The sequence below is a fragment of the Sus scrofa genome, chromosome 18, assembly GCF_000003025.6.
Source record: "Sus scrofa isolate TJ Tabasco breed Duroc chromosome 18, Sscrofa11.1, whole genome shotgun sequence".
NCBI lineage: Eukaryota > Metazoa > Chordata > Mammalia > Artiodactyla > Suidae > Sus > Sus scrofa.
Window position 1 is genome coordinate 1997123 of NC_010460.4, and position 26817 is coordinate 2023939.

The window sequence follows — 26817 nt, forward strand, 5'->3', positions numbered from 1 at the left end:
CTCACAGCTGCCCACAGCATCTCCTGGTAGGACTCACTTCTGCTAGAGGCCAGGGCGGCCCTCTCCCCTCCAGTGGCCCTGGCATCAGTCTCAGCGCCCACCCGTTCAGTAGCTGCCCCAGAGCCCTGGCCTCATGCCCAACACCTGCTCTCTGTGCGCAGGTGCAGTGCCATTTCTGTCTCTCCTAGTGGGTCCTGAGCTGCCTCCGTTCCCTGCACTGCACCCAGGCCCCCAGCCCACCTTCCAGCATGTATCCACCTTTGCTTCTGCACCTGCCGCCGGCACGGTGCTGGCCTCGCTTCGGTCAGCCCTCCCCACCCCTGCTCCCGCCCCGGCCTGTGCTCTCCCAGCTCTCGGAGATGCCTCCAAGGACCCCCGTGTCCTTTCTGTCATCTTGTCATGCTTCTGATGACACACGTCGTCCTTGGAGGAAGGGCCAGGCCTGCTCTCCAGCCACGTGCCCGCGCCGCTTCTGCTTCCCTGGTGCCCCGGGCTGCCCCGGCCCTGGCCGTCAGCACCTTGAACACGGCAGTCTTGTCCAGGTCAGGTCCCCCTCCGCCAGCCTGGCTGCGCATCTGTTAGATGTCCTCCCAGGAGGGTCCTCCGACCTCGCAGTAGCCGCAGCCCCCCTGTTGGTCCTTGACGGCCCCTGGGACGTGAATTGAACGCTTGCGGGTTGTGTGCCTCCTGGTCCCCAACCTCTGCTCCCACCCCTGCCTGGCCACCGCCTGCCCGGCACCCCTCGTCTTCTGGAAGGAGTTAATTCAGGGTGACTCTGAGGGTCTAAAGAGAAGGCGGAGGTGAGAGAGCTCCTCACTCCAAGATCAGATATGTTACCTGTGGCTGTTGAGGGTTAAACGATGGCCGATCCCTCGTGTGCGGTCGTTCTCGAGGCCACCGACCAGGCCCTGGGAGGAGGCGGGCCGCCAGAACAGCCAAGGACACGGATCCAGAGACCGCACCCTCGTCGCCACAGATGTGCCGCCATGTGGCGTGACGTGATGTCAGCGACTGTGCGTGGCAGGGGGGCCTTTGGGTCCAGGGTCAGGCAGCGGGCCTGGTGGCTCTCGGTGCCCAGACTCGGCTGGGTGCCCCGGCCCTGGTGCGCGTGCCTGAGGTCGGCGGGTGTGTCCCCTGCCGTGTGCCCATAGCTGCTTCAGCCACCCCCCCTTGCCTGGTTTCTGAGTGTCTCCGTCAGTATTTTTCACGACTGGGCCACGTCCACCCAGAGTGACTTTTTCCTGTCGACGTTGTTAGGACTCACCATGTGTGACCACTCTCTCAGGATTTATTGCACTTAGAAAAATAACTTTAGTTTCAGAAATCAGGGATGGGTACCAACATCTTGGCTTTGTCAGCCTGACAAAATGCACAACGGGAGAGGCGAGAGGTAAGTTTTATTTGGGCAAAATGAGGACCAGAGCCCGGAGGCAGCCTTCCGAGAGCTGAGAAACCGTTCCAGAGAGATCGGGGGAAGGTCAGCCTAGATGGGATGCGGGTGAAGGGGGAGGTCCAGGCAGCCAGGCGCGCATTTTTGCAGAAGGTCACTGCTCGTCTCAAGGTCACTGCCGGTCATGAGGAGACATCGCCGTGAAGGACTTTAGTGCTTTTCTAGATACGAGCCGATGCAAGACCTGGGCTCATGACATCCTCTGAAAACATCTCACTATCCGAAGGCCTGTTCTGCCAGTTTTCCCAGAGCACGGAGCCCTCCCTCCCGAGCCCCTAAGCCTGGCTCCTTTCAGGGGTGCTGAGGGTCGGCAGCTGCAGTGGCTCCTGACTCAGTCCTCACGGAGGCAGGTGGCAGCACCTGTGTCCAGCTCACAGTCTGTGCTCATGACCTTACACCCCTAATTCCATCCCCCAGGAAAGGTGACCCCTCAGGTGAGGGGCATGACGTCGGCGGTAAGCAGACAGGTGTTACAGTCCAAGGGCAGCCCTGGGAGGGGCGGGCGGCCGGGGGCTCCTGTACGCCCCCCTGCCCCAACCCTGGTCCCCACACACCAGGGGCCGGTTTGGTCTCCTCTCTGCTTCCCCGCTCGTGCAGGTGGCGAAGAGGGTGAAGGACACCGTGGGGTGATAGGTCCCCGCAAACAGTGGAGCTCTGATCGTGGTCACGGAATTGCACAAGAAACCCCGTGGGCCGAGGCGGCCGTGGCAGCTCCACCAACAGCCTGGCCTCAGGCTCCTCTGTCTCCACTTTGCTGGAGCAGCTCACACCCTCGAGGTCAGTTCTTGTCGGAAGTAGCCCCTCATGCTCCAGCCGCCTTGCTGCGCCCTGTAGGGAGGAAGGGAAGAGGGCGAAGCAGGCGGCCCTTTGCAGCCAAGGGAGGGCCACACCTTCGTCAGGAGCTTGGGCCTCGTCTCCAGGGAGGGTGGAAAGGGTGCCTCTCATTCCCGGGAGCAGGGGCCCCAGCAGAGGAGGTGCTGGCGCTGGGAGGATGGACCTGGACCGGCCTTCTTTGTGTCACAGCAATCAGAGGGTGGCTGTGGGCCCCGCGTTGAAGGTGGCGGTGGGGAGGGTGAAGGCGTCTACATGTCCAGCCAGGTTTACGAGATTGTGCACTGGGAGTGGGGGCCGGTGGCCAAGGGCGTGGAGGAGTTCCGCTTGGCTGGTGGGCACCGACGGTGGTGGTGTCCAGGCCTGGCCTCCCTGAGTCCCTTCTTCAGCATCGTCAACATATGTCCCATTGTCCCTTTGTTTTCAATAATTAGGAAAAACATACTCCTGGGAGTTCCCTGGTGGCCTAGCAGGTTAAGGACCTGGCATTGTCACCTCTGTGGCACGGGTTCAGTTCCTGGCCCGGGTGCCACTAAAGAAAAAAGAGAAGAAAGACCCACTCTTGCTGTTTGACCTGGTAGTTCAGAGACCAGTCTTCAGCTACTGACTGAAATCAGAGTCACTCATGAGTCCTGCTTTTTGGAAGTAATTTTGCTGCATAATTGGATGGATACAAAGATGGGCAGCCTTGAAAGGGTGAATTCACTGTTTAACAGAGTTGGCATACTCCCCGAGTTGGCAGTAACATTGTTTCATACTGGGAAACTATTACTCACTGCTGAAAAACAACAGCAGAATTTCCGTACATTTTTATGAATGAGTATAGCATTGGCACATTTTTTTTTTTTAAACCCTTTTTCTGGGTTTAAACTTCTGTTGAATTGGGTTGTTTGTCTCCGTGGTGGTTTGTAGACTCTGGGTCTCAAGCCCTCAGGAGACATAGGATTGCAAATACTTCCTCCCGTTCCTCGGGCTGCCTCTCACCCCCGCTGACAGTCTCCTTGAGGCACAGGAGTGACATGTGCTACCTCGAAGGCTTCAACTAATAGGAGCCTTTCTGGGAAATGCAACTCATTTGTAAAGTGGAATTCCCTCCTTGGCTGGCTTCCTGGCGCATTCCAGAATGAAGATCGGCCTCCCGAAGGGCATACTCCCCGAGTTGGCAGTAACGTTGTTTCATACTGGGAAACTATTACTCACTGTGTGCTCAAAAACAGCAGCAGAATTTCCCTGCGTTTTTATGAGTGAGTATAACATTGGCACTTTTTTTTTTTTAGCGTTTCCTGGCTTCATCTTGCCATCGTACTCTGGCGTCTAGTTACAGTGAGGAACCCCCGTCTGAGCCCAAGGGAGCCCAGCTTCGCTCTCTCAACATCTCTTCCACCACTTCCCGGGGGCTAAGTGGGAATTCACTCCAGACAGCAGTTCTGGCCCCATCAGGGCACAACTCGCGTCTGGGCCAGAACTTCATCTCTTCATTGCAGAAAGTTAAGGAAATCGTTGCTCAGCCAGGGAGCAAAGATTGGCTCTGCAGCTGCTCTTTTATGGAGCTGTTAACGCAGAGACACCATTACTTAAATGTAATTTTTAGTATTACAATTAAAGACTGATTTGATTTTATGAGATCATGCATTTTTATTTTATGGACGTTTTTGTAGTTAAATTCAATTTAAAAGATTGTATTTAAAGTAAGGTATAAGCACGGAGCGTATTAAAGTTATGTAAGCCTGCTTTTGGCGCTCTGATAGCAAAGCTTCCAGCACTGGATTACTCTGGTAGCGCCACATGTTTCCTGCTACAACTACGTACTAGCTCAGGAGAAACGAACTTGGCTTCCTCTGTTTGTGACAGCCCCAAATCTATCAAGCCTCACGAAGCTCACTGTCAGTTTTCTGCAGGAAAGAAACACTCCTCTCCTTTCAGCCGACTCTCTGAGGAAGGACTTCCATGGACCCAGGTGCTCTTTCGCTGGGATTTCACTCTCTGTGCGACACGGAGCTGTGCCCGTGGGGACCAGCCTGCAGAATGCCACGAGCTGTGCCCGTGGGGACCAGCCCTCCCAGGGCTGAGGCCAGCTGATGACCCGGTGCGATTTTTGAAGGCTTCGTTTCTGACGGCAGAAAAGCACGTCAGCGTATTTGCACGGAATAGATTAAGCTGCTGGGAACCACGTCCCCTTCAACCGGACTGACGTGGGACCAAGAAGGGGCTTTGTCCTTGTCACCTGGCCTGTCCTAGGTCACCGGGACAAGCAAGGGAAGCGGCGGACCCTCTTTTAAGCCCCACGTCGCAAAAATGCGTGAAATGAGCCCAGACTGAATTAGATCCTTCCTCCCACGTATTTTGGCTGAAAGGTCGCTCTTCCTTCTCTCACTCGTGTTTCCTGGGCGCGAATCCTGGTTTCTCCGCCATCGAATTAGCAGAGGAGCAAAGGTTACTCAGATCTTGGCGCTTTGACGAGTAAGTCCTGCTGGCTGAGTGGGCCCCGTGTCCGGCCAGCGACCGTCCCTCTCACTGTCAGCACCGCCGACCGGAGGGAGCTGGTCCTGCTCGTGCCCGGAGGCTGCTGGGGGCTGCTGGCGGGGGGGGGGGGGGGGGGGGCTGCCAGGGGTCGGGGCGGGGGGCTGCCAGGGGTCTGAGGGGCTGCTGGGGAGCTGGGCCCCGGAAAGAGCCTGTCCTCAAGTCACTCACTTGCCCAGAGCCCACTGCTGTGGTCACTTGGGCCTCACTTTTTAGAAAGAAAGGAGGGGAAAGGAAGAAAGAACTCGGGTTTCCCAGGGCCCGCCCTTTGTGGGTTCTCTGATCCTGAGAAGGGGGTGAAAAGCCCAAAGGACTTAATTCTAAAGAAGGAGAAGCGGAGCAGGGACTGATGGGACAATGGGGTGACCCGGCCGGAAGGTGGCCAGGCTGCCCGTTGGTTGTTTTACTTTCAAAGGACGAGCCCTGCCCTTGATGCTGCCGAGTCAGGGAAGCAGCAGAGCCAGGGGCCGGGGGGCGGTGGACACAGAGCTGCTTCTCCGTTCAGGGCACGGTGTTTTCAGGAGGAACCTCCAGCAAGTGAGTAAAGCTGGGGAGTTGGGTTGTTAGCTGCCAGAAGCTGGGGTTCACCAAAAAGACTTTAAAGTGATGACAAGGGGGTGTCCTGGCGCCCAGTTTGACCCAGGGCAATGACATTTCTCGTGGGCATCTCAGAGAAATGCAGGTGCGTCGTGAGGCAGAGGCTTCAGGCGGGGAGTCAGGTGGGGAGTCATGGGGTTTCCACGGGAACGGACTGTACACTCGGGCCACCTGCGCCCCAAGGTGGCCGGGACCCTGCAGGCGGAGCTGGCGCCGAGCCCTTGGCGACCTCACTCGTGGCAGCTGGGAGCCCCGGAAGCTCCCCGTCTCGTTGTGTCACGCTTCCAGGGGTCCGAGGATGTGTTAGTTCAGTCTCCTTGGTCCTGGCACAGGCGCATCTGTCCTGGATTCACAGGGTGGCCGTGGGTCGCACACCTGGCGCGGGGCTGGGGGCGCCACGGGGCTCGTCAGCACCCCCCCCTTTCCTGTACCGGGCCTCCCGCGGGTGGTTCCCTGCCCTGCCCTTCTCGCCCTTTGCCCGATTGACAGCAGAGGGGCGGCCGCCTTGGCTGACGGGGATTTTGCGGTGTTCTCACTACTGATTCTGTGACCCCGATCGGGCTGCGCCGTCAGAGGTGACAGTGATTCCATCTCGACAGCCTCTGGCTGGGAGGTGTGATGGCTGAGAGGGAGGACAGGGCCACCAGCGCTGGTGGCAGCACGGGCCTGGCCCTTCCGTTGGCCTTGGCCGCATGACGGGGGCTAAGCTGGGAATTGAAGCAGGGGTGCGTCTGCTCGCGGTCTGGCCCTGAAGCTGGGGCAGCCTTTGAACTCTCCACCTCTGCCCCCGATGCTGCCCAAGAGAGCCCCCCACTGCCACAGACTGAGGATGCCAAGTGCCCCTCCCCGGGGGCAGCGGAAGGAGAAACACAGGTTGTCTGTGTCCAGCGCAGAACGTCCGGGGCCACCGGTTACCCGTGTAACCGCACACAAAACACTCGCCCAAAACACTGTCCTTCCTTTGCGTCTTCTCCTGGTGTCACCAGGGTCCCCGCCTGCTCCCTCCTTCAGGACCATCGTGGGGGTCGCCCCGAGACCATGGTCCGGAAGCCGCTGTTCGCCCGTGTATAGTGTTCCTTGTTCATGACCGTGGACTCCCGTCCGTCAACCCTGGGCTGGAGAACGGTGACCCCTCAGTGTCACCTCCCCTCCCACGGCCAGGCCAGCTCCAAAGCCTGCGTGTTGGTTTCTCTTAACCGTTTCTTTGAGATGATTTAGGCTTAAGAAGACTCTCGAAAGGCTGCAGGGCTGCCGCGTACCTCTCCCCAGGCTTCCTCTCGGGTCAGCATCTGACCATCCCGGGATCACCGCGCTGAGAAGGCACCGCCCAAACTGCCAGCTGCCCGGTGGTCCAGCTGCACACGCTCCTGGATTTCGCTGGGTCCGAAGCAGCGAGAAGAAAGGGTTAGGCCAATGGGGAGTTTGGGTTATAGACGCGACATCGGGTCTGTGCACCCGAGGGACAGCCGCCTGCCTTCGTGTCACTACCCAGATGGCTGAGTGCGGCGGGCACCCTCTCGTATTTCTCGGGGTGAGTGTCGAGCTCCCGGAATGTGGTCTCGGGGCGACCCCCTGATGGTCCTGAAGGAGGGAGCAGGCGGGGACCTTGGTGACACCAGGAGAAGAAGCAAAGGAAGGACAATGTTTTGTGAGTTTATACAAAGTCAGCGTGTTGCATAGATGGTGCAGCTCGCCTGCTGCTTCTCAGCCACGGTCTCTGACCGCAGGGAACCGACTCACGTGGTGTATTGTCTGCCTGGCCCATCCCACCGCTGCCAGCACCGAATAAACCACCAGCGGCTGGGAGCAGAATGTCCCCTCTCTGGACGTCACCCTCTCCCCTTGCTGGCATCCAGAAGGCTCGGTGCCCCCTACAGGGCGAGGGTCTGCAGGCCAGGGCTGGAGCCGCCTCTCTAGGTGAGTGGGGAGCTCTGCTTCACGGTGGCTGCCTGTCTTGGTCCCTCTCTTTGGCTCTGTGTGTCCACGTGGAAGGTTGCACACACAGGGTTGGCCAGAGAAGAGCTGTCCTTCAGTGTCCTGGGCACCTGGAAGGTGGGGCCCTGGACAGAGGGGGGCGCAAGCCTTGGTCTCCTAGTCAGCTCGTGCTCGGGACCAAGACCACAGACGGGGCGGCGCAGCGGCCGGAGCCTCGCCCTCCCACCGTCGGAGGCTGGAACCAGGGCCCAGGTGCTGGCTGGGCGGCTTCCCGCCGGCCTCTGTTCTGGGCGGTCCCGGGTATTTCTCCCTCTTCTTACAAGGCCACCTGTCCTGTTGGGTCAGCCCCCCACCCCCTGCCCCATAACCCCATTTAAAGGCTCAGCTCTAAACACAGCCGCACTTGAGGTTATGGCTTCCCCGGGTGAGTCTGGGGGGCCCAGGTTGGTAACCGCCTACTTTGACTGTGAGGATCTGGAGATGGGACCGTGTGGCCTGCTCACCCTCAGGCTCGAAGGAGGGCAGGAGTCCCGTGCCTACTCCCGTGGGCCTTTTTTTCACTGAGGACTTGGGAGCGGGGGACAGCCCGGGGTCAGGAGCAACGTTGGTTAGACTGCGGACCACACAGAGAGCTGCCAGACTCACAGCCCCGGCATTTTCCCCTCCCGGGGAAGCAGCTCAGCAGCAGGACACGTGCGCCCTGGGCCTGGCCCTGCCCCGGGCCAGCAGCCCGATTCCGCCTGGTTTTGTCACCTAGGCGCTAGTCATCCCTGCTCCGGGGCGGCCGGTCCGGCCCCCGAGGACCCTCTTCCCCGGGCTGCTGATGGCTGGCCTCTGGCTGCGACCTGGGCCTTCCCCAGTGTGTGCCGGAGGGATCTCTTCCCATGACGCACGGGCCGCGGGACTGCCCTCACTCATCTAACCTCGTTTAACCTCACCCATCACCCTGGAGGCCCCATCTCCAAATCCAGCCACACGGGGGTCGGGCCCAATGTGTAAATTTTGGGAGGACACAGGCATTTGATCCATATCACCTTCTTCTCCTTAGGATTTACAAGCTTAAGTCATGACAACTCATTCATTAAAATTAAAAAAACCTTTGCCAGGGAGTTCCCGTCGTGGCGCAGTGGTTAACGAATCCGACTAGGAACCATGAGGGTGCGGGTTCGGTCCCTGCCCTTGTTCAGTGCGTTAACGATCCGGCGTTGCCGTGAGCTGTGGTGAAGGTTGCAGACGCGGCTCGGATCCCGCGTTGCTGTGGCTCTGGCGTAGGCTGGTGGCTACAGCTCCGATTCGATCCCTAGCCTGGGAATCTCCATATGCCGCGGGAGCGGCCCTAGAAATAGCAACAACAAAAAAAAAACCTTTGCCCTTAGCTTATGAGTCGTTTTCTCGCACATGCCCGTACGCCCAAGTATTCTCCTTCAGGCACCATGGGAGCTGTTTCTCCAGGGTTCGGGTGTGGATTACATTCATCTCACTTGGTTCCAAATGTGTACCTTCTTTTCAGGGTGACACCTGTGGTTCCCGCTCCCTCCCCCACCAGCATCCAGCGGTGTGCGCGTAACTGCCGGGTGAAGTGTTGCATTTAAACACGGCGCTTTGGAAACGTAGCACCACTGCCTGGGTTCAGAGCCCAGCTCCGTCGTTTATTAGCTCTTTGACGGTGGGAGAAGCACCTGATTTCCTCAGTTCCTGCAACTGGTCTGTGTGCGTGCACTGTGTGTGTTATGTGTGTGTGGTGTGTGAGTGTCTGTATGTGGTATGTAAGTGGGTGGTGTGTGCTGTGTGTTGTATGTGTATGATGTGTGAGTGCTGGTGTGTGTTGTATGTATTTGGTGTGTCGTGTGTGTGTGTATGTGGTGTGTGTTGTTTGTATGTGGTGTGGTGTTTGTATGTGGTGTATGTTGTATGTACGTGGTGTGTGTTGTGTGTGGTGTGTGTGTTGTATGTATGGTGTGTGAGCTGTGTGTGTGTTGTATATATGTGATGTGTTGTATGTGTGTGGTGTGTGAGTGGGTGGCCTGTGTTGTGTGTTATATGTATGTGGTGTATTGTATGAATGTGGCGTGTGTTGCTTGTAGTGTGTGTTGCAGGTATGTGGTGTGTTGTGTGTATGTTTGTATGTGGTGTGTGTTGTATGTATGGTGTGTGAGTGGGTGGTGTGTGTTATATGTATGTGGCATGTGTTGTATGTGTGTAGTGTGCATGTGGTATGTGTTACATGTATGTGGTGTGTGTGTTGTGAGTGGGTGGTGCTTGTAGTTTGGAACCCCCATGCGGCGTGTTGCCATCTTGGCATCTCTGGAGGCAGGATGCAGGTGCCATGGCTGTGGTCTCAGTGTGCAGGGTTTCCTGGAGCCTGGCTCCCTGTGGCAGGCATGTTCGCACTAGCCCTCCCGCACTGCAGATATGCCTCCCGTGTCTTACAGACGGTCTCACCTCCCTACACCCTGCAGAGATGGCAGCATCCTGGCCCTGCTCCACTCCCTGGTGGCCCCCGGAGGTTCTGGGTCCAGCCCCTGCTGGGTCCGAGCTCCCTGCTCCAGGCTCAGACCACACGTCTGGAGGCCGGGTCCCCATCTCTGGTACCCGGGGCTTTGTCTTACCAAGTTCTGGCCCATGATGTCCTCCTCTGCTTTTTCTTTTTGCTCTTGGCCGCTGGGGTTGTGTTCTTCCTGTTGTGCTCAGCTATGTGTTTGTCTTGTGTTATATCTTTAAGTAGTTCTCCCTGTGATTTAGTGGGACATGTCCTGTTCCATTGGTCCCCACCCCCAGATTCCTGGAAAGGCTGCCATCAGGGCATGGCGTTTGTTTTATTAAGTAGAGGCCACCATGCCTGTGGCCTGGGGTGAGTGAGTCTTGGTGGGAAAAGGAACAGTTCTTAGCATTCACCTCATCCTTGCTTTTCCCCAGCGACCCTTCAGCTTCCCTCCTCCTCCATGGGGGTGACTGGCCAGTCCCCCTCAGGGACCATGCAGGGGTCTCCCAGTCAAGGGCTTTGGCCACCGAAACTTGGCCCACATGTCATTTGTCTGAATCCAAAAATTCCACTGCCCACATCCAGGAACCCTTTTCATGCGATCCCTCTGCTTTCTTTCATAAGTTGATTAAACTGAAAATCCATCAAGGAACCACTATATTTTTGCAGCGTATGTTCATGAGACATTTCAGGGGTTCTTTGGGAAGATGTAGGTAACTATATAGAAGGCATCTGTTGAACAATCTCAAAAAAAGTATTGGGGCGTTTGAAACTACTCACATTCTCTTCTGTTTTGTTGAATTTCATAAAACACTTCAATTATAAGAACGAAGCAAGTATCTTGTGCTTTTGGCTGACTGCCTGGAATTGTTTTAAATTGGATCTTATAAATATTCCATAAAGTCCTGTGTAATGGGACTGCTTTTTCCTGGCAGTCAGCCTGTGTGGATGGCATCGTAAACATTGATGCTATTTTTTGCAAAACTTGACAAAAACATTTTAGGCTTTGGTAGTTTTGTTAATAAATTACTCAGCACTGAAACCATATATTATTTAAGAAAATCCTTGGAACCGATTACTCTGCTGTTTTGGTTTTGGCTCTTGGCAAGCCATTGATCGCCTACGAAGAATCAGTTTACGCTGTGCTCAAAAGGCGGCGCTGACGAGACGGCCAGCACAATGGGGCCGGCACATCTTCCCAGTGAGGAGGGGCGACCCGTAAAACAAGCCCACTGGTTTCGCTGGAAGCACCCGTTACGTCTGGACAGCCCTGTTTGAGCATCTGCTATTAGATGGCCCTCCTGAGCCTGTTCCCATCAGGACACCGAAGGCGGGGTGCATTCGTGCTGTGACTAGGAATTCTTCGTGGAGGATTTAGCTCTTTTTTAAAAAACTGAAGTATCGTTGATTTACAAAGTTATGATAGTTTCAGGTGTATAGCACAGCAATTCAGATATACACACACACACACATATATATGTATATATATATATGTATATGTGTGTATATATATGCATATAATAAAGAACCTGAAAAGAAGATACAGACACATGTTCTTTTTCAGGTTCTTTTCCTTTATAGGTTAGTTCAGGATACTGAGAGGCGTTCCCCGTGCGGTACCATAGGTCCTTGTTGGGTATCTAGTTTATACTCACTACCGGGTATCTAGTTTATACACGCTACCGGGTATCTAGTTTATATATGCTACTGGGTATCTGTTAATCTCAACCTCCTAATTTATCCCCCTCGGTGACCATAATTTTGTTTTCTACGCCTGTGAGTCTCTTTCAGTTCTTTTTAACAATAGTGGTAAAAGAACATCCTCCCGTTGCAGAATATTCCATATTTTAATGCATGGGAAGGAAGGTAGCAAACCATCAGGACACTGATTCTTGCCCCCAGATTCGTCTCTTGGGGAAGACTGTGAGACACAATACCCTGACGCTTGGGGGCTGTTCCTTTGACTCTGTAATGTTATCATTCCTTCTAAAGGTTTCAGCTCTTAAATGTCTTTTTATTTATTTATTTATTTTTATTCACGCTTGTGATTCCTACTCGCATCAAATTCTGTAAAAGAGTATGCTTCCCAAGCATGTGTAAATAGTTTGTGCTGCCACTGGCTGCATGAAATGTGGGGCAGGCTTTGCGGTGTGATTTGAACGTGACCTGGCGAGAGCCTGTCAGCCCGTGGACTACCTGGCGGGTCGGCACCTTGGCTGCGTGCTCCCGTATGTTAATTAGAGTAGCATCTATTGTAAGTCTGGGGCTTCTTTTCTTAATTGTATACTTTCCTACTCATCTTCTTTCAGATTTCTGGATTAGTTTCAAGAGTAGTTTTGCCGCTGTAAAAAATGTTGAAAACCCACTGCGTTTTCAGCTTTGCTGGGTGCTGTGCAACCAAAACAAAGTAGAAGAGCAAATTGATGCAGAGCCTGAAAAAAAATCGCTAATGTTACAGTAACATCTGATTTCACGTGCTCATCAGAATTCACTCTTATGTTCGTATTTATTATATAATGGGGAGCATGTATTTTTATTTGTGTGTTATAAAAGTCCAGTGTACTATTGCAGTTACTTATTTTGTATTTTGAGGTTCCATGTACATTTTTTTTTCCAGAAAGGGGTTCCACTACTAAAGATATTTGGAAACTCTGATAGGGTTGGGACAGCGTGGTGTGAGTTCAGAGAGATTTGAGTTGAATTTTGGCTCTGAAACAGCCTAGACTTATGACGGTGGCCAAGTTCCCTAACCTTGCTGAGACTCTGGTTAAATGTGGCTGATTCCTACTTCAGAGATGTGTCACGAAGGGTAAATGCAGTCATCCCACACCGCCGCACGCACAGTGCAGTGACATAAGTGGTACACTGGACCTTGGCAATGCGGCCCCGTGATAGGAATGTAGGCTTTAAACCAGTGAAATCAAGAGTCCAGAATTCAGGAGCAGAGCTTTCTGAAAGTTGTCTCATTGTCCCGGAATGTGGTGTTAGTTAAAACTTCAGTAAGTTTGGGAGTGAAGAGAGGTAACAAACGTGTGGAATGGGCTGTTTTGTGTATGTTGGATTTACATTTGATAAACAAGACTTGCCGTTTGGCTTTCCAATTATGACCCAGTGTTAACAAAGCCAGTGGGAAATGTCATTGTATTTTGCGTTGTCTCTGTATGCACACTCGCACACTGTTAAGAATGGCACAGCGCAGTTGTGTACTTTTAGTAGTTACTGTGTTATTTTCATCAATTAGAATTCAAGAATTGTGAGTTTGGAAAGACTGTTAGAGATTATTTAGTCTGTTGGCTCTCTTTAACGATAAGCAAAATGAGGCTGGAGACAGATAACTCAGAAATGGGGTTAAGATGGTGGAGTAGAAGGGCTAGAGCTCACCTTCTCTCATAAAGGCAACAAAATCACTACCAACTGCTGAACAGCCTTCGACAAAATAGGAGACTATAAAAAAGGTATCCTACTCCAGAAGACAAAGAGGAGGCCACATCGAGATGGTAGGTGTTGACACTTAATCCTTCTGGAACTATTCCAAAAAATTGCAGAGGAAGGAACATTCCCAAACTCATTCTATGAGGCCACCATCACCCTGATACCAAAACCAAAGAAAGATAGCACGCACACACACACACACACACACACACACACACACACACACACACACACGCAAGAAAATTACAGGCCAGTATCACTGATGGACACAGATGCAAAAATCCTCAAGAAAAGACTAGCAAACCAAATCCAGCAATACATTAAAAGGATTGTACACCATGATCAAGTGGGATTTATCCCAGGGATGCAAGGATCTTTCAATATGATATACCACATTAACAAACTAAAGAATAAAAACCATATGATCCTCTCAATAGATGCAGAAAAAGATTTTGACAAAATCCAACACACATTTCTATTAAAAGCCCTCCAGAAAGTGGGCATAAGGGAACCTACCACAATATAATAAAGGCCATATATAACAGACCCACAGCTAACATTATTCTCAATGATGAAAAGGTGAAGGAATTCCCACTAAGATCAGAAACAAGACAGGGATGTCTGCTCTCGCCACTACTATTAGGAAGTCTGAGCCACAGCAATCAGAGAAGAAAAAGAAATAGAAGGCATCCAAATTAGAAAGGCAGAAGTAAAATTATCACTGTGTTCAGATGACATGATACTATACCTAGAAAAATCCTAAAGATGCTACCAGCTAACTGTTAGAGCACATCTATGAATTTGGTAAAGTTGCCGGATACAAAATTAATACACAGAAATCAACTGCATTTCTCTATACTAGCAACAAAAGATCAGAAAGAGAAATTGGGAAAGTAATCCCATTTACCATCGCATCAAAAAGTATAAAATACCTAGGATAAAAGGGACAAAAGCCCTGTACTCTGAAAACAATAATATGCTGATGAAAGAAATCAAAGATGGCACAAACAGATGGAAAGATATACCACGCTCTTGGATTGGAAGAATCAATATTGTCAAATGGCTATACTACCCAAGGCAATCTACAGATTCCGTGCAACCTGTATCAAATTACCAACGGCATTTTTCACAGAACTAGATAAACATATTTTAAAGTTTGTTTGGAAGCACAAAAGACTCAGAATAGCCAAAGCCATCCTGAGAAAGAAAAATGGAGCTTGAGGAATCAGGCTCCCTGACTTCAGACTATACTACAGAGCTATAGTCATCAAAACAGTATTGTACTGGCACAAAAACAGAAATAAAGGTCAGTGGAACAGGATGGAAAGTCCAGAATTAAACCCACACACCTCCAGTCAACTAATATATGATAAAGGAGGCAAGAATATGCAATGGAGAAAATACAGTCCCTTCAATAAATGGTGCTAGGAAAACTTGACAGCTATATGCAAAAGAATGAAATTAGAACACTCCCTAACACCATACCCAAAAATAAACTCAAAATGAATTAAAGACCTGAATATAAGACTGGATACTATAAAACTCTTAGAGGAAAACACAGACTGAACATATTCTGACATAAAGCAAAGCAGTATCTTCTCAGCCTAGAGTAATGACAATAGAAACAAAGATAAACAAATGGGACCTAATTAAACTTAAAAGTTTTTGCACAGCAAAGGAAGCCCTAAGCAAAATGAAAAGACAGCCCACAGAATGGGAGAAAATATTTGCAAATGAAGCAACTGACAAGGGATTAATTGCCAAAATATATGAACACCTCTTGCATCTCAATACCAGAAATACAAAGAACCCCATCAAAAAATGGGCAGAAGTTCAAAACAGACCAGTTCTCCAAAGAAGACATACAGATGGCCAGAAAACACATGAAAAGATGTTCAACATCACTAATTTATAGAGAAATGCAAATCAAAACTACTATGAGGTACCACCTTACACCAACCAGAATGGCCATCACTAAAAAGTTTACAAACAATAAATGCTGGAGAGGATATGGAGTAAAGGGAACCCTCCTACACTGTTGGTGGGGATATAAATTGGTGGTACATCCACTGTGAAAAACAGTATGGAGATTCCTCAGAAAACTAAACATAGAACTACCATTTGATCCAGCAATCCCACTCCTGGGCATCTGTCCAGAGAAAACCATGACTGGAAAAAATACCTGTACCCCAGTGTTCATTGCAGCACTGTATACAATAGCCAAGACATGGAAACAACCTAAATGTCCATCAGCAGAGGAGTGGATCAAGAAGATGTGGTACATATACAGAATGGACTATTCCTCAGCCATTAAAAGAATGAAATAATGGCATTTGCAGCAACATGGATGGACCTAGAAAGAATCATGCTAAGTGAAGTTGGTCAGATGGCGAGACACAAAGGTCTAACGCTATCACTGACATGTGGAATCTGAAGAAAAGGATACAATGAACTTCTTTGAAGAACAGAAACTGACTCACAGACTTTGAAAAACCTGTGGTTACCAAAGGAGACACGTTGGGGTGGGGGGAGATATGGGCTGGGGTTTGGGATGGACATGTTGTAAAACTGGGTTGTGATGATGGTTGTCCAACAATAAGCATAGTAAAATTTATGGAGTTCCAGCAAAAACAAATAAAGTTAAAATTAAAAAAACAATGAATCTAGAGATGGGAAGAAATTGGCATAGATGGATATTTGGCTAAGTAGCCTGAACACAGACCTGAAGCCCAGGTTTCCTGACACTTCAGCCTCTGTCTTTGCCTGGGCACCAGCCCATGCTGAGCTGCTGGATGGCCTGGTCCCAGACACTTGGGGTCCTCTTCAGAATGGGTGCCAGCTAGCTGCCAGGTGGTGGATGCCTGACTCTCGGGAGGGACGATAGGATCCCTGAGGTCATGTTACTTTGAAGACTTACATCCACAAGGCACACAGGTCTCTGCTCGTCATCAGGTAGTGACCCTCTCATTGATGGAATGTGATCAGAATGCTTTGGGATCCCTTTTTCCATGCATCTTAGCACATAAGTTGCAATTCTGATTGATGGAATGTGATCAGTATGTTTTGGGATCCCATTTTCCATGCATCTTAGCACATCAGTTGCAATTCTGATTTTTTTCTGTAGTGGTCGCTGATCCATTTGCAACATACATGAGCAACAAACCCAAGTTCACTTTCAAGTAACACAGTACTGCTTCATGAGGGGGCAAGTACCTTTCATCTAAGCGTCCTGGGACTCTGGACCCTCCCACTCTTCCCTTTTGAGGCTGTTGTCCTGCACAGCCTTTATCCGTCCATTAGGTGTATCCAATCACTTGATACATTGTTACTCTGACGGCTTTGAACAAACACTTATGTGCCACATCAATTAGAAACAAGAAAAATCTGTTTCACCTTTCTTTCTTCATCGATTCCTTCTCTGATGTCGTGCCTTTCTGTAAGTAGAGCCCGTAGGTAGCGCCTGGCCTCTTGTGTCCTCAGGTGAGAGAGGACGGCTGCAGTGGGCTGGGTAGGAATTATCCTCCCCCAGGTAGGATGGGTCTCTCCCCGCAGAGCAGACTTTGTCATTGCGAGGGCTCTGGGTGTCCTTGCAGAATGACTCCTTTTCCCCTTCTCTTTGCCAGAAACAGGATTTTCCTTGGCTCTTCACCTGAGAATCTGGGGGTACAACACATGACAGCATGGGGCTCCCCTAAGACTGTGGTCCCAGGCATTTCGCCTCTCCAACTCGCCCACCTGTCACCCAGTGTGGACATCGCCACCTCTGCGTCCCTGCCATTTCCGGCTGCAGTGCTTCTCCCCAGGTGAGTCCATCTTGCGCTGAGTCTCTTATTCATCTGTCTCCAATTTTCTGGGCAGTGGTTTGCCCTGTGACCTCAATTTTCCGATGGATCCAGGAAAGGTCATTGATTTTCCATTCGTTTGGTTTTTTTCCTATTGTAAGGACAGGAGGAGCAACTCTGAGCTCTGAGCATTGGAATAATAACAGATACTAACTCAGTGGTAAAGAATTGCTTTAAAATTCATTGTTTTTTATATATACATTTAAATATATTCATATTAAAATATCTTCTAACCATTTAAAACCAGGAAGTTTGTTTAGGATATTCCAAGTATTGCCATTTTTATTTTTAAAAATTTATTTTATTTTTTGTCTTTTTAGGGCCACACATACAGCATATGGAGGTTCCCAGGCTAAGGGTCCAATCAGAGCTGTAGCTGCCGGCCTACACCAGAGCAGGATCTGAGCCACATCTGCGACCTACACCACAGCTCATGGCAACACCAGATCCTTAACCCACTGAGCGAGGCCGGGGATTGAACCTGAGTCCTTATAGATGCTAGTCGGGTTCGTTCACCTCTGAGCCACGAAGGGAACTCCAAGCCATTTTTAAATTAATTTTTTTCTGGCAAAAAGGGATGAATGTTATTTTTCTACAGAATACTACCAAATCATTCCAGTTCTGGGAGGATCACCTAACCTCATTCTGCACAAAGAGTCTTTCTGTGCAAAGGTGCATATTGTAATAACACGTGTGCAGCGCCGTTCTATTGACGTTATTGTCCAAGTCATCGGTCACTTAACCTTAACACTAAATCTGCCTGGTAAATCATCTTTTGTCTTGTCTTTTCCACCCAGCGAGGTCTCTAAGCTCCTGGGGACAGGACACGGTCTCCTGTTTCTCTGGGTGCTCCCCCTATCACCCACGAGACTTGGCACCCTTGTGTTTTTAGCGTGCTGGGCGCTGGGCAATGACATGGTGAAGCGGAAGTGGTCCTACCCCATGGGGCTGGGTCACCGTCTGGGAGGCGATGTTCCTGGGAAAGTGGTACAGATGCTTTTGGTGGAGTTGCGATTAGCCCCGTGAAGGAGGGCGCTGTGTGCAATGCCACGTGGTCGCGAGCGATTTACACACAGCAGGTGCGCGATCTCCTGGTGTGTCCGAGACGTTGTTTGCTTGTGGAGGAGCCCGACTCAAGCTTGTCCCCGACGCTGGTGACGCTGTGTTCATCTCCTCGGCTGTGAGTGTCGCCGTAAGCGTTCCAGACCCTGAAATCACCGATGCGCCACTTGGGAATGTGACCTTGGCTTGGTAAATGCCCTCAGAAGTACGCCGCTGGCTCCCTGTGGTTTCTGGAAGGGTTTTAGGGCCGTGTGGTTGGATTCCATTGACATTGCCAAAAAGAAAAAAAGCCCCACTGTCCTGGTAAGTTACCTCCGGGCAGCAGAAGCGGGTGTTATCGAGCGTGGTCGTGACACTGCGGTTTGTGCCTGTTATGGATGTTTTGGGGTTTTACTGCGATTGCTCCAGGCTGAGGTAACGTGGGACTGGAGAATTTCAAGAAGTCAGAAGAAAAGTCACGGCATTTTGCTTGGTTGTATTTCTGATTTTCAGAACTGCATCAGTGCGTAAAAATGAACGTAACCATTGTGCATTTTGACTGGCAACCTCTTAGATTTCTTCCTCCAAAGCCCAGACTTACGAAGCGTGTGTAAAAATCAGGGGGCAGTTGACAGGAGGGAGGCAGATGGCTTCTTGCCGCAGAAACAGTGATGGGAGGGGTTCCTGGGCTGCAGGATGTGTCTGTAGCTTGGTCTCTCCAAGCCTGGGGTCCCCCCCTCCGGCCTCCACGGAGCCTGGGCTTCTCTGTCACAGCGTTTTCATGGGCCGTGTCTGTGCCCACCTGCTCTTTAACATTCAGCATTCAAACCTCTTCCTGGGGGTGGGGGGCACGTCTTTGTCGTACCCACTTGTATCTTGATGCCCAGCACAACACCAGTGACTTAGCAGGTCTCTGGAAATATTTTTGATTGAATCAAAGAGTTTTAATAGCTATTACATACCTCCTGTGTGTTCAGCAAGAGTGATGAAAAACTTTATTTTTGTCTCTAATTTCTTTTTTATCAAAGTTTAGTTGATTTATATTGTTGTGCCAGTTTCTGCTGTACAGCAAAGTTGACTCAGTCGTATGTATATATGTGTGGATATTCGTATATATTTACACACACATGCTTTTTTTTTATATATATGCTCTTCCATCAAGGTCTATCCCAGGAGACTGGATACTGTTCCCTGCGCTGCACAGTAGGACCTTGTTGGAAAAGCCAGCTCTAGGTTAATATTTCATTGGTGGAGACAAAAAATAAAATAGTGCTGTAACAATATAGGTCTCTACTTAATTAAATAGCAACTATACGAAGGTGGCAGTAAGCTCAAGTTTTCAGAGAAAGCGTCTAATGTACACCCTCAGGGTCCAAGTCAGCCTCATGGAAAAGTTTCCTCGAAAAGGGACTCGAGGAGAAATACAGTTGACTGGCTTGTGTGCGGCTGTGAGTGTTTGGGCGTTGACCTGAGATACAGGAAACGTTGGGGGACAGCTCCTGGCGTGTGGAGGTTCGTCATCAAAGCAGCACCTTTAGGAGATGTGTCTCATTTGTACCCGTGGAAAGGTCTGTGGGGACCTGTGTGAGTTTGTGGGGGTAGCTGGAAGGGACTTGGCCAGAAATAGCAGGACCCCCACAACTATGAGATGAGTGAAGGAAGAGGGGCAGCCGCTTCTAGGGGTCCTCCAGGGACAGATGGGTGATGGAGGAAGGGCAGCGGCTTCTAGGGGGCCGCCAGGGGCCCAGGGAGCCAAGGGAGCAGGGAGGAGCCTGGCAGGAGCTGCCCAGGCTGCCGCAGGCCTACACGGATGGCGGGTCACAAAGGAGCCAAAGCAGACAAGTTCAGGGTCCTGAACGAGGAGGGAGGGTTTCCAGTCAGGAGGGTGGGCATCAGTCAGGTTCAAGGCTGTAGAGTGCAAGAACGTGGTGCCACGCAGCAGGAAAACACAGCGCCCACGTCAGAGCCCCTGGAGTGTCTGGCGGGCTGTGCGGACAGAGGGTGTGCCGGCCACGAGGGGGTGAGGTCAGCGCGCCCTCGCTCGCCACGCTGACGGGGGAGAGCCCTGCTGACACCACAGAGCTTGCACTGCAGGGAAGCAGACCGCAGGGAAGCCAGAGGCTGGGATAGTGGGCGTCCTCGGGCCTCACACGGCCCTGGGCGCTTCTTACCTGGACTCCCGGCCCCTCCCCGATGGAGGCGTCTCGGGCCCCGGGGTGGGGACCAGGAGCGGCTTCCCCGTCGTCCCTACAGTCACCTGCGGCCTCCAGAGCTAGCCTTCTGCCCCGCCCCTCGAGCCCCGCCCCCTCCAGCCCGCCCCGCCCCCTCGAGCCCCGCCCCGCCCCCAGCCCCGCCCCAATTTTTGCCTGTTTCCTCCGTGTTGTTTGCCCTGAAGATCCAAGAACCTAATTTTCCCAGGACAACAGTGCCTTTAGAGGATAGAAGAGACGCTAACAAAGGCCTTCAGGCGTGAGGCAAATGCACAAAACGCCAGGAATCCAAAGTCGACGAGACGATGGGAGCTGGTAGAGATGATATTTGCGGGGGTAGGAAATGAGGATGTATAATCAGGACAAGTGAGGAAGAGGAAGAAAGTAATTACAGAAAAACAGGGCCCCTGGAGGGCAGTGGTCTGAATATATTCATCTGCGTTTGAAGTGTCCAGGTGGCCCGAGGGCGGCACGTGGAGGTCGGCTGCTTTTTCCTAAGACCTGTTTTGCTCCTGCCTCGTGGAGGAACAGCCCATGGTGCTCCTACGTGTGTTTGGCTCCGTGGACGACGGAATAGTGAGCCCCGAGTGTTCTTCGTCAGCAGTTTTAATGAGGAGAGACTCGCGAGGATCTGCTTCCGCTTCACCCCAGAGCAGACCCGGAGGAAGAACGTTTTCTGCATCCGGAAAATTCTGCAACCCTGGGGAGGCCGCCTTCTTCGGAGCCCGCCCTCCCCAGCCGTTTACCAGGCTGCCTTCTTGATGACAGACCGGTATTCTTCTTTTTTTTAATCTTTAATTTTTAAGTAAGTAATTACTTAATTTTGCTTTTTAGGGCCGCCCTTGCAGCATATGGACGTTCGCAGGCGAGGGGTGGAATCAGAACTGCAGCTGCCGGCCCGCGCCACAGCCACGGCCGCACCAGATCGGAGCTGCGCCTGCCACCTACGCCGCAGCTCACAGCAGTGCCGGATCCTCAACCCGCTGAGCGAGGCTAGGCGTGGGACCCACACGGATCCTAGTAAGGCTTGTTACTGCTGAGCCACAACAGGAACTTTTCTTTTTTTTTTAACCTTTTCTTTGTGTATTTTAAATCGAGGTTTTGTTTCCGTTTTTCTCCCCTATCATGTAGCTTTTTTTTTTTTTTTTTTTTTTTTTTTTGATGTTCTAAATTGCCATGAATTGAATCCTAATGAAAAGACTTATGGCCCTATTTGGTTAAAAAACAAACAAACAAACAGACAAACAAAAAAAACCCTCCCAAACCCAACAATTAAACAAGTCCCCCCCCCCCTTTTTTAATACTGTGCTATTTTCACATCTTTTCCTTTCGCAGAACATGTGAAACTTTGGGCGACAAGGAGGCTGATCATTAGGACCCCATCGAGCAGTGATTTTATACCCTGATAGGTTACTTGGTAACAATGACATTAAACTTGCTGTGTAATGAGATGTTTATCAGCCACGCCACTGCGATCTGCACAGCGAAGGTAATTATCCTGTGATTACGAGGCTGTGACCCTGACCTGCGCCTTAATCACTGGTTCTAGTTTCTGATGTAATTAAATCATTGAGCCAGATCTTGCTGGGCCAGCAGGCAACTTAGCACGTGTGTGTAAGAGCTGAAGGCAAAGGCACTGTGAGAAAAAGCTGAGTTCTCGCTCAGGCTGCGTCCTGAGTGGGGCAGCTGCTGTGACCCTGTCCTGAGGCTCCGTGTCTCGGCCGGTACCCACTCTGCTGTGTGCTCCGTGGCATCCGCCCACGTTTGCGCAAAGCTCCTTGGGGGGTCAGTTGCATGGGGGAGCTTGACCTTGGCCGTGGGCCTGACTGATGCAGGCCTGATTCCACACGTCTTGCTGAGATGGCTGCAGGATGGGGCCTGTGACCCACCTTTGGTCCCGAAACAGAGACATTCGCTGGGGGCTGCAGGGCAGGCTCTGCCTCCGTCGTGAGAGTCGTGGAGTCTCGCTTCCTTTCGGAGGATCTTATGAAGGGGGAGGCGTGGAGCCTGGATCGCTGCTGTGGCCTATCTTAAAACCTCAGGAAACCAGCCTGAGGTCAAGACCATGGGTGCCAGCCTCTAGGAGGGAATTCGTTTGGGCCCGTGATGTAGTCATCGATCCCTTGTCTGAACTTTGAAGCCCTGATGACCTCGGCAGCCTTCTGTTACCTGAAAGCAAAGTCCTGCTCTCTGATGCTGCTGACAGGCAGCCTATTCTGTGGCCTCTTCAATGGGTGGAAACATACCCTCTGATATTTTATTTTTCTTTGAAATTATTTAGCTTTTTTTTTTTCTTTTCTTTTCAGGGCAGCATGTGCAGCATATGGACGTTCCCAGGCTAGGGGTCACATCAGAGCTGCAGCTGCTGCCCTACGGCACAACCACAGCAGCGTGGGATCTGAGCCACATCTGCCACCTATGCCACAGCTCATGGCAACATTGGATCCTTAACCCACTGAGCGAGGCCAGGGATCGAACCCGAATCCTCATGGGTACTAGTCAGATTTGTTACCACTAAGCCACAAAGGGAATGCCAGCCTTTTTTTTTTAATTTAATTTTTTATGTGAAGTATAGTTTATTGACAATGTTGTATTAATTTCTGATGTATAGCAAAGTGATATATATGCATTTAAAAATATTTTTCCATTGTGGTTATCATAAGACAGTGAATATACTTCTCCCCCTGTTGTTATCCATTGTCTATATAATAGTTTACACGCCTGCCACCCCCCACCACCCAGTCCATCCCTCCTCCCATCCCCTTCCCCCTCGGCAAGCACAAATCTCTCTGTGTCTGTGAGTCTGTTTTTGTTTTGTAGATAGGTTCATTTGTGCCATATTTTAGACCACATATAAATGATATTGTATAATATCTATCTTTCTCTGACTTACTGCCCTTAGTATGATAATCTCTAGGTCCATCCATGGTGCTGCAAATGGCCTTCATTCTTTTTAATGGCCAAGTAATATTCCACTGTATATGTTGTACCACATCTTCTGAGTCTATTCCTCTGTCGATGGACATTTAGGTTGTTTCCATGTCGTGGCTGTTGTGAATGGTGTTGCTCTGAACGTAGGGTGCATGGATCTTTCTCCACTAGAGTTTTGTCCAGATAGATGCCCGGAGCCTCCATACTGTTCTCCATGGTGGCTGCACCAACTTGCATTCCCCCTGCAGTGAGGAGCCTCTTCTTAAGCCTGTTCTTAAGCCTCTGTTCTTAAGCCTCTGTTCTTAAGCCTGTTTGTTTTCCCAACTTGCCGCTGAGTGATTTCAGAGTGTGACTGGACCAGAAAGCATGATACATGCCAGAATTTTCCCCAGGAAATTCTTTCCTTATCCTCAAGAATCTGTTACATTATCTGTTTAAAAAAGGGAGTTCCTGTCGTGGTGCAATGGTTAACGAATCTGACTGGGAACCATGAGGTTTCGGGTTCGATCCCTGCCCTTGCTCAGTGGGTTAACGACCCAGCATTGCTGTGAGCTGTGGTGTAGGTCACAGACGCGGCTTGGATCCCACGTTGCTGTGGCTCTGGTGTAGGCCAGTGGCTACAGCTCTGATTAGACCCCTAGCCGGGGAATCTCCATATACCTCCTAGAAAAGGCAAAAAAAAAAAAAAGCATTATCTCCCATTTTGGTGTAGGGTAGACTTTAGACTTTGTTTTTTAACTAAGAAAATTTGGCCATTTCTACATTTTCCACACATCTTCATTTTAAACCTTGATTCAATGAGTGACTTCATAGACCGCCTGTGTATATTTTCTGGTCTTTGCAATTGTCGAGGCCAAAGGAGACCTGATCCCCCCCCCCCCCCGCACCTTATCTTCTTGTTTGTAATTATTTACAGTTCGTGTATGTTTCCAAATTTAAGAAAACACTTGTGGTGGCCCATCTATTTGATTAGGTCTCGTCTTGTGATTATAATATTGCTTCGGAGTTTCATTTACAAAACATACCATTGACGCTTTTAATTAACAGCCTGCCACGGAGCAGAGTTCAGTGATGTCGCCTAATGGTCAAGACGTACAATTTATGAACTATTAGTTACCCATTAACTCATCTGCTCACCCGACCTGTTGCTCCGTCAGCCTGATGGAGAATAGAGACCCTAAATGAGCCTAAAAGATATTTTACAGAACTTTCAAAACATTTCCAGGAAACGTTGATCTTGAGATGAAAAAGAGAGTAGGAAAAAAAAAAAGTTCACTTATTTCCAGGGTGTTTCCTGCACAATCATTCCAACAGCGGTATACTTTAAAAAAATTATTTTGCTCACAGCACTGGTGACGTGACATGCCTCCTTTTTTTTTTTTTTTCTAATTCTTAAAAAAAGGAAGCGAATCAAAACCTATTTTTGCACATCTTTGGAATGCATGCTCTCCAGCATAAATTTTAATTGGGCTTCATTTACTAAGTGCTGCATTACCTCACCCTTTGGTTTAACTATGGATTTTCTATAAATCTCTGGACGGCTAAACATGATAAACTGCTCAACATACCGCGGAACAAGGCAGCGCTTATTAGCACTTGAGAAGTTATTGATTGCTTGTCTTGATTAATCTTTTATGGGTCTCCGTGGTATTAATTCCAGAGAAAAGACCGTGGGTCCTCGCGCTTCGACCTCATTCGGACTTCCTACTTCAGTCACACGGTGTTTGATGCTGAGAGCTATTCGTCTAATTATGACTTTTCTAGCACAAACTCCTTTGGTCTCTATTTGTCCGCAGTGAGCGTTTAAAACTTGAATTTATTTTCAAGATGTGCCAAGGAGATGAAAAGTGCGGCCCCAAAGTGTTGTAGGTACTTGCAAGGAAAGAGGAATTCTCATTTATGTTGTAAAATAAACAAGGTTTACTTTTTCCTGCTTATGGAGATTTAGAACATTTGTGTGTGTGAGTAGGTTGTTTTTCAGCTGAGAAATCAGGAGTTTTTCGGTGAACAGCTTGTGCTACTTTGATGCTGACTTTTACGACGGATCGTGCTGGGGGGCTTTCTAGACCAGAAATGCATTCGACTGGGCAACTGCTACAGGGTGAGGGAATGGTGGTCTCGTCACAGCGCAGTGCTGGGACGGAACGTGGGAGCACAGAGCCCCCAGTGCAGAACGGGCAGGGCTGTGGATGCACGGCACCCCCGGGTCTGGGGCAGGCCAACCTGGGGGCATGGGCTGGAGGCTGCATCTGCAAAGCTACTGCTCTGAGACGGGGAAGGGGCGGGGGGAGGCAGGGCGCTGGCTTTGAACAGATGCCCACCAGAAGGTGGGGCAGGGTTCTAAGCCGGAGATGTTAATCCAAACCAGGTCTAGTTTTACTTCTGAGGGCAGAGTATGCTTCAAGTTTCCTAAAAAAGTGCAGCTCTCTTTTGGGTGTGGACCTACTTAAAGTTCCATCATTTAACTAAGATCGACTCTTCTAGAGAGTCTCATACTAAGTGGACAAGTCAGAGAAGGACAAATACTTAGATTTGGAAACAAAAATATGACACGAATGAACCCATCTGCAAAACAGGGAATAGACTCAAAGACGTGGAGAACAGACTTGTGGTTGCCCAGGGGAGGGAATGGGATGGACGGGAGTTTGGCGTTAGGAAATGCCAACTATTCCATTTAGAATGGATAAGCAGTGAGGTCCTGCTGTACAGCACGGGGAGCTAATCCAATCTCCCGGGATAGACATGGAAAAGAATATAAAAAGAATCCATCTATCTATCTATCTATCTATCTATCTATCTATCTATCTATCTATCTATCTGTCTATCTATCTATGGACTGAGACTTTAATTAAAAATAAACATTACGAGAGTTAGATTAAAAAAAAAAAAAAAAAGAGATTGCCGTCTACATGGCCCAGCCCTCAACACACGTTTCTCAGTTGCTAAAGCAGCGTCCGAGTGGGGTAGCTCATCCGTTCACACCATCGTCGGCAGGGATGCCTGGGCTGGAAGTCGATGCGGACCAGCAGGACCAGAGAGACCCTGGTGGGAGGAGGGGGCGCGATGAGCTTGTGAGGTCTCCAGGGTGGCCACGGCTGGCACTGTCAAGTCTAGGATGGCATGGCAGGGGGAATGTGATTTTGTACCAGCAAACTCACCCGTGGCAGACGGGGTGTGTCAGACTCTGTGACTCTTGTTTTCAGTTTCCACAAAATCCCGTTTGCCGGGAAGGGTCGTGTAGAGGGAGCTGGTAGGTGATCGTGTTTGCTGACTCACGGGTAACACCGTGAGGCTGAAACACTGGCAGTCTCCCTGTCGTCACTGTGTCCATCAGGCAAGGCAGGAAATCTCTACTCCCCGTCCTGGGGAGTCAGCCAGCAGGTGGATCCCAGGTTGGAGACGCAAGTCTCTGTTTGAGCTCGCAGTTGGGCTTTAAAGACGCGTGCTTACGTTTTGAGCTCAGTTTAGTTTGTTGGTCTCCCTCCTGGGACTGGGGTGTCATGTTTCAGCACCTGTGCTGATGAATTGAGAGTCAGCCGGTAAAGA

General features: G+C 50.4%; 1 long non-coding RNA gene across 4 annotated transcripts in view; it reads left to right on the top strand.

Annotated features, from left to right (window-relative positions):
• The window catches only part of LOC102166684, a 192592-nt gene that overhangs the window by 27196 nt on the left and 138579 nt on the right, over positions 1-26817 (top strand). For 3 of the 4 annotated variants that reach the window (XR_002340275.1, XR_001302290.2, XR_002340276.1), the window contains exons 2-3: positions 3559-4741; positions 16871-17050. This is a non-coding gene — a long non-coding RNA (uncharacterized LOC102166684). The remainder of the gene's footprint in view (positions 1-3558; positions 4742-16870; positions 17051-26817) is intronic. The other variant, XR_002340277.1, reaches the window with a different exon arrangement.